Source organism: Eumetopias jubatus, unplaced genomic scaffold (assembly GCF_037043125.1).
Source record: "Eumetopias jubatus isolate StellerSeaLion01/CBP00866 unplaced genomic scaffold, mEumJub1_p1.0 scaffold_5, whole genome shotgun sequence".
Lineage (NCBI taxonomy): Eukaryota > Metazoa > Chordata > Mammalia > Carnivora > Otariidae > Eumetopias > Eumetopias jubatus.
In genome coordinates, this window is record NW_028274811.1 from 82,978,403 (window position 1) to 82,986,952 (window position 8,550).

At 35.1% G+C, this 8,550-nt stretch overlaps 1 pseudogene; it reads left to right on the forward strand.

The window, feature by feature from the left end:
• Positions 1–2,186: 2,186 nt before the first annotated feature.
• On the forward strand, positions 2,187–2,978 carry LOC114208706 (proteasome subunit beta type-5 pseudogene; annotated as a pseudogene).
• The last annotated feature ends 5,572 nt before the right edge of the window (positions 2,979–8,550 follow it).

Sequence of the window (8,550 nt, forward strand, 5' to 3'; positions counted from 1 at the left end):
TAGAAAGATCTTTTACTGATTAAAGAGAACAAGCAGGATAATAAAATAAATGAACAAAGGTATAAAACAATTTCAAAACAGAACTGCAAATGAAAAGGAAATAAAACCTTGCTTCCTTTAAGGTCTAGGATAAAAGTAGAGCGAATATGATGTAACTGTTTTCATTAGATTGTGAAAAATTTAATCCTGTCATACATTGTTGAAGGAAATGAAAAAATAGGAAATATTTAGTAGTATAATTTCAATGCACTTACTTTGATTTAGCCACTTTACTTTTGGGGATCTATCAGCATATCTATGAAACAATATTTACTGCAGTATTATCTCATTGATCCTAAATAAAGGAAGGATAAAATACATTAGTTATATTCATATACGTTATGTAAATTCTGAAGGTATTAAAAATAAGAGTTATATGTATTAATACAGATGGAGGCATGTGATGTGTTTAAGTTTTTATTTTAATCACAGTTAACTAACATACAGTGTTATATTAGTTTCAGGTGTACAATAAAATGATTCAACAATTCCATACATCACCTGGTCCTCATCAGGTGTTTAACCCATCCCCCCCACCCAGCTTCCCTCTGATAACCATCATGTTTGTTCTCTATACATCAGTTTTTCTCTATAATTAAGAGTCTGTTTCTTGGTTTGTCTCTTTCTCTTTTTTATCCCCTTTGCACATTTGTTTCTTAAATTCCACATATGAGTGAAATCATATGGTATTTGTCATTCCCTGACTGACTTATTTCACTTAGTGTTAAACTCTCTAGCTCCATCCGTGTTGTTGCAAATGGGAAGATTTCATTCTTTTTATGGCTGAATAATATTCCATTTTATGTATATATATATATATATATATAAATATGTATATGTATGTATATATATACACTTATATAAATATATATATAAATATATATATACATACACACACACACACACACACACACACACACCATGTCTACTTTATCCGTTGACCTATCCATAGTCACTTGGGCTGTTTCCATAATTTAGCTGTTGTAAATAATGCTGCAGTAAATGTAGGAGTGCAAGTATCTGTTGGAATTAGTGTTTTTGTATTCTTTGGGAAAATACCTAGTAGTGCAATTACTGGATCCTAGGGTAGTTCTATTCTTAACTCTTTGAGGAACCTCTATACTGTTTTCTTCAATGGCTGTAGCAATTTCAATTCCCACCAACAGTACACAAGGGTTCCTTTTTTCTACACACACTTCCCAACACCTGTTGTTTCTTGTGTTCTTTGTGTTATGCCATTCTGACAGTTATGAGATGATATCTCATCATAGTTTTGATTTGCATTTCCCTGATGATCAGTGACGTTGAGCATCTTTTCATGTGTCTGTTAGTCATCTTTATGTCCTCTTTGAAGAAATGTCTGTTTATGTCTTCTGTCTATTTTTAAGTTGGATTATATGTTTTTTGGGTGTTGAGTCTTACAAGTTCTTTATATATTTTGGATACTAATCTTTTATCAGATATGTCATTTGCAAATAACTTCTCCCATTCTGTAGGTTGCCTTTAAGTTTTGTTAATTGTTTCCTTCACTGTGCAGATGCTTTTTATGTCAGTGTAGTCCCAATAGTTTATTTTTGCTTTTATTTCCCTTGCCTCAGAAGACCTATCTAGAAGAAAATTGCTACAGCCAATGTCAGAGAAGTTACTGCCTGTGTTCTCTTCTAGGATATTTATAATTTCAGGTCTCACATTTAGTCTTTAATCCATTTTAAATTTATTTTTGTGTATGGTGTAAGAAAGTGGTCTAGTTTCCTTGTTTTGCATGTTGTTGTCCAGTTTTCCCAACACCATTTGTTGAAGAGACTGTCTTTTTCCCACTGGATATCCTTTCCTGCTTTGTCAAAGATTAATTGACTATATAATTGTGGATTTACTTCTGGATTTTCTTTTCTGTTCCATTGGTGTGTCAATTTTTGTGCCAATACTATACAGTTTTGATGACTATAGCTTTGTATATAACTTGAAATCAGGAATTGTGATGCCTCCAGCTTTGCTTTTCTTTTACAAGATGGCTTTGGCTATTCGGGGTCATTTGTTGTTCCATACAAGTTACATGAATAGAAATGTAAAATCCTCAAAGAATACTGTGGTATTTCTGATCTCTTCTGGTCAGATCTCTTAAAGAAATGTGTTCAAGCTTACTAGACATGGTGCTGGCCAGTGTATTGGAGAGGCCGCTACCGGTGAATGGGCTCGGGTTTTTCAGACCCGGGGGTCATGCAGATCTGCTGGACCTGGGTCCAGGGAATCCCAGCGATGGGCTAAGCCTGGCCTTGCCCAACTGGGGTGTCACGGAGGAGCCGAGAATTGAAATGCTTCATGGAACCACCACCCTGGCCTTCAAGTTTCAACATGGAGTCATTGTTGCATCGGACTCTCGGGCCACAGCCGATGCCTATATAGCCTCCCAAACAGTAAAGAAGGTGATAGAGATCAATCCCTACCTTCTGGGCACCATGGCTGGGGGTGCAGGGGACTGCAGCTTCTGGGAGCCGCTCTTGGCTTGGCAATGTTGAATCTATGAGCTTCAAAACAAGGAACGCATCTCGGTAGCAGGTGCCTCCAAGCTGCTTGCCAACATGGTGTATCAGTATAAAGGCCTGGGGCTGTCCATGGGCACCATGATCTGTGGCTGGGATAAGAGAGGCCCTGGCCTCTACTATGTGGACAGTGAAGGAAACCGGATCTCGGGGGCCTCCTTCTCTGTAGGTTCTGGCTCTGTGTATGCTTACGAGGTCATGGATCAGGGTTACTCCTATGACCTAGAGGTGGAACAGGCCTATGATCTGGCCCGTCGAGCCATCTACCAAGCCACCTATAGAGATGCCTGCTCAGGAGGTGCAGTCACCCTCTACCATGTCCAGGAGGATGGCTGGTTCCAAGTCTCCAGTGACAATGTAGCTGAACTATGTGACAAATATAGTGGTTCTACCCCTTGAAGGAGGGTGGATGTGGCTGCTTGCATTTCGTGGGGGGACTATTGCTGATAATGTGGATACAGCTCCCTATCCTGTAGTGGAGGGGTCCTCAATTGTATTGATAATTTTTTTAAGCTCTGGTGCCATTGACCTCTATGTGTTACTAGTTGTTAATGACCTGCTGCAGAAGTGATTTTACTTTCTTAGATGTTAACATTGCACTACTCGAAAAAAAAAATGTGTTCAGTTCTGGGCAGTAAGATTTAAGAAAATATGAAAAATAAATAAATACAACTATTAATAAAAATAGCAATGATAATAAACCAGATAAGAAATAGGGATCAAGCTGCTATATGGAAATAAAAGTCATATCATATAAGGGAGGTCTCCAGGTTGAAGGAAAGAGTATTCAAGAAAGACATCTTAACTGTTTCAGATATTTGGAAGTTTTGAAAGTTTTTTTAATGGAAAGAGATAAGAACTATTTAAAACTCTAGAACAAAAGAAAAAAAGAACCAGAGTAAGTGGGTTTAAATGAGAAAGATTTCTGTTACATATAAAGATCACTTTAATTTTCACAATTCAATGAAGATGGAAGGAATACCTCCTGGGAGGTGTTCAAAGCAGAGACTATAAAATCAGGATAGCAGAAATGTTATGCTGGAATATAGACCTGTTTAGTTGTTGGAATATCCATCTGTTGCAAATTCACTGCTACAAAATGCCATACAGGAAGTCAATCAAATGGGTCTTTTTTAAACAAAATTATTACACAACCTACCAATTAGAGTTAAATATTGTTAAATAACAATTTTTGCAGTGAAGCTTAGGTTATTTTCAACTAAATTTAAGAAAATTTAAAAATTTCTTTTTATTGTGTATTTAGAAATAGAATCATTGGCCCAATTAGTCTATTGTTATGACTAAATTTACATAAAGTCTCCTGTTTTGGATAAAGAGAAGGGGACGAGGTACATGAGGCCTGAAAAATGAGAAAGAGATTATAATTTGTACCCTTCCCCAAATATCCAACTCAGCCACAGAGGATGTTTGTATTCTACTATAGGGGTAGGCAGAAGTTAAAAGAAATGTTTTCATGAAGGATATTTTTTAATTGAGATAAAATTTACATACAGTAAATATATAGTTCTATGAATTTGGACAAATGCATAAAATTGAGTATCCACAACCATAATCAAGGTATAGTTCCATAACCCCCTAAACCTCCTTCCTGCCCCTTTTGTAGTCAACCCTCTTCCTTACCAACAGTCCCTGGCAAATATTGATCTGTTCTTTGTTCCAAAGTTTTGCCTTTTCTAGAATATCATATTAATTGAATCATACAGGATGAGGCCTCTTGAGCCTGGTTCCTCCATGAAAGTCATTTAATGACTGAGAGAAAAGTAGTGCCTTTTAAAGTCTGTCTTGTTTAGGCTGCATTGAGATATCATAATCAGGACAAATATAGCAGAATGATGAATGACAAGTTGATACAGTCAATCAACAGTGGAGACATGGGGGTAAAACAACAATACTGTGATGTGTAAGATCAGTACTGAACAAATGTGAAACACTCCCTAAAGAGTCTCAAGAGTACCAGTGAGACTTTTCAGGGGGTTGAAATCCCGTTGTTGTGCAGGTAAAAGATAACACCAACATGGAATTCCCACATTAACGTTAATGTGACCTCATTTATATCTCTTGGTTGATGAGTCTTATGAACTTTAGGCTACAAAAGCATAACAAAATTGTTTAAAATAAATAAATAAATACCAAACTCATAAACTAAATGCTTTGTCAACTGGAATGTTGAAATAATGCTGACAATCTGAGAAAGATATAAATATACTGCATTTGTTCCAAAACTCAAGATGAAGGAGTTCAAAGAAAGAAAGCAGAAACTATATGTGGCCATGGACCAGATAGAAATAGATTAGTGGAAGGAAGGAAGTTGTTAAGTAAATGGTTCTATTCTAAGAAGTTGCCATCAGACTTCTTTTTTAACCATGGTCATTGGTCAGGTTCATTCTAGTGAATTTCACGACACTAGATAAATTCAAGGATGAGCTGAAATCATATAGTTATTCATAGTGATGTAAATAGAAATAGTTTACTCAGAAAAAAAAGTTTAGTCAAACTTCTAAAATGATCAGTCACAGATTTTGGGTTGTTTTTTTTTCCCAAATATACTCAATAGTGACAATTTTTTTTATTTAAAGAGACACTATTCGGAATTGAGGATTTTTTGTTTGCTTATTTTGGTTTGTTTGCTGTTTATGTGTTTTTAATGGTAATGACAAGGTTGGTTAATAGCTCAGTTTTGCTCAGCCATAAAGTCTTACACATAATATGTACTCATGTGTTTGTTGGATGAATGGTAAAAAAAAAAAAAAAAAATTATTATTTTTAGTTTGCTTATGAAAAGACATTGAATCTATAAAATGACTAAAGTTTTCTACCAAATGCCTTGGCCTTACTCTAGAAAAGAATTTCTTAGGCTAGATACTAAGATAATCTGGCCCCAAATAGCTATTGTCAGAAGCATACTGTCTTATTGTTAGTAGAGCACTGTGATTCTACAAATCCCTTTTAAAGGCAAGAGAAGAGTAGGTAGCTTGAAGGAGAAAAAGGAAGCTGTATCTCATGCCTTAAGACTTTTAGGAAGTAAATGAGTCATTCGGTCAGCATATCTGTCCCTATGCTCCTTCCTCTCTTTCTTCACTGTGGCATACATGACTAACTTGTTATAGAACATGTTTAGACACAAACTCACCTAACATGTTTTCTTTGCTGCTCAAATCGAATACAAGGCTTTAGGGGAACTTCAGAAGACACTGTCTTATTATGGCAAGGAATCTTCCTTCTGTCTAAAAAGTTGTTACCAATTTACCCATGGGAAAGTGTTACACAGGGAAATTGGCTCTCACTTGCTCCTGTGTTTGGATGCTACTCCTCTTTCTCTGGCTCTTAACAAGAATTTAAATTGATGGTGTATCATATGACAAGTAATTCATAGCTCCATCTCTGCAAGGCCTCACATTAAGTGACATAAGGTATGCTACTGTTCAATCAAGAAAATTTTTGACACACTTGGGTATACTAGTGGTTAGAGATAGGTGAGGACTCTTTTCTCTCATCCACAGAATAAAAAAGTGTACTGTACACAAACATTTGATAGGTTCCTGCTAAAGAGAAATATTTATTACAAAAGCTCCGTAAAAACAGCCCTATACCTTTTTGTGGTTTTGAAAAGTTTCTTTCCTATTCCTAGATACCTTCAGAGACCTTAAATGGAAAACTAAAGGCAATAACATTCTCAGAGCAGGCACAGTGGCTTGGTAGTCAGGACGAGAAGAAGGGTGCTCCACTCACTACCAAAGATTGAGATCTCAAAAGATGAAATCAAAGAATTGAATCCTTATCTAAGGGCAGAAAAGTGTGCAATATTCCTTACCAATCTAACATTAATGCTAAATACTCAACTTGGTAAAGACATTAAAACTAACTTAATTATACTTAATGGTGAAAGTTAAAATGCTGTCCCTATAAAATAGGGAAAAAAGGCAAAGTGTTGACTCTCAACATTCCCATTCAATGTAATACTAAGATGTAGCTCCTGAAGTGAGGCAAGAAAAAGGTAAGAAAGACCTATAGATTGGACAGGAAGAAATAAATCTATCTCTATAGTTACAGATGGTATGATTGTAGAAAATCACAAGTAATCTACCATAATAGTCCTAGAATCCTAGATCACAGGATACAAAATTAATATCCAAAAAATTAATAGTATTTCTATATACTAACAATGAGCTTGAGAAAAACAGCAATTGAAAGCACAAATACTGCTTACAATTACTCCAGACATAATGAAAACTTAGACATACATTTGACAAAATATGTACAGGACATATATATTAAAATTACAAAATTCTGATGGAAGAAATAAAAAAAAACCTAAATAATTGGAGAAATATACAAAGTTCATGGATTGGGAGACTCAGCATAATAAAAATTCTCCCCAAATGGACTTGTGGGTTTAATGCAATCTCTACAAAAGTCCCAACAGAGATTTTTGCAGACATAGACAATTCTAAAATTTACATGGAAAGTTATAAGCTCTAGAATAGGCCTCATTATCTTGAAATAAGAATAAATGGAGGAATCACTTTATTTGATATTTAAAGTATACTGTATAGCTACAGTAATCAAGACACTGTGCTTCTGGCAGAGAAATAAACACATAGATCCACATAATGGAATAGAAAGCCCAGTAATAGCCCCCACAAATGTGCTCAACTGACTTTGTAGGAAGGTAAAAAAGCAAGTCTGTGAAAGACTGCCTTTCAACAAGTGGTACTGAGAACAGTTGAGCAGCCAGAGGCAAAAAATGGACCTCAACTTAAATTTCACAGCTTATTTTACAAAAACTAAAAATGGATCATGAACTTAAATGTAAAACTTAAAACCATAAAGCTTTTAGAGAAAAGAAGGAAAGTCTTAAGGATTTTTCAGCAAAGTATTTTTAGGTTTGACACAAAAAAGTATGATACGTAAAAGGAAAAATTGACAAATTGAATCTAATCAAAATTAAAGTCTTTTGACCTGCAAGAGCTCATAAGAACATAAAAAGACAAGCTACAGATTGGAAGAAAAAATTTTAATTACATATCTAACAAAAAGCTGGTATTTAAAATATGTAAAGAACTCTCAAAACCCAATAGCAAAAATAAAATTCAATAAGAAGGGCAAAAGATATGAACATATATATTTCACTGAAGAGGATACACTGAAGGCAAATAAGCACATGGAAAGATGTTTAGCATTATGAGCCACAAGGGAAATGCAAATTAAAACTACAATGAGCTATCACTACACACGATCAGAATGGATATAATAAGAAATATTGACAAAAACCAAACATTATTGAGGATGCAGAGAAACTGGATTGTTCTACATTACTGATAAGAATGCAAAATGGTATAGCAGTGTGGAAAGCAGTTGAACAGTTTCCTAAAAAATTAAACATGCAATTATCATATGACCCAGCAATTTTACTCTCTTTAGCATTTATCTCTGAGAAATGAAATTTTATGTTCACACAAAAACTTAAACCAGAAATTCATAGCAGCTTTATTTGTAATAGCCCCAAATGGTAAACAGCTCAGATATCTTTCAATAGGTGTATGGTTAAACCATCTCTGGTACATCCATAATATAGAACACTACTCAGCAATAAAGAGAAATAAGCTATTGATATATACAGTGACTCCAAAGAATCTCTAGAAATTATTTTAAGTGAAAAAAGACAATCTGAAAATATACTATATGATTTCTTTTACATATCATTTTGATATGACAAAATATTTGAAGGGGAGAACATGTTAATAGTTGTCAGTAGTCAGACCAGAGACGACAGGTTGAGGAATGGAAGGAGATGAACATAGCTGTAAAAGGACAACAGGAAGAAGCCTTGTGATAAAACTTTAGTTTCTTAACTGTGACAGTGGATGCACAAATCTACCTATAAGATAAAATTGTAGGGGCACCTGGGTGGCTCAGTCATTAAGCGTCTGCCTTCAGCTCAGGTCATGAT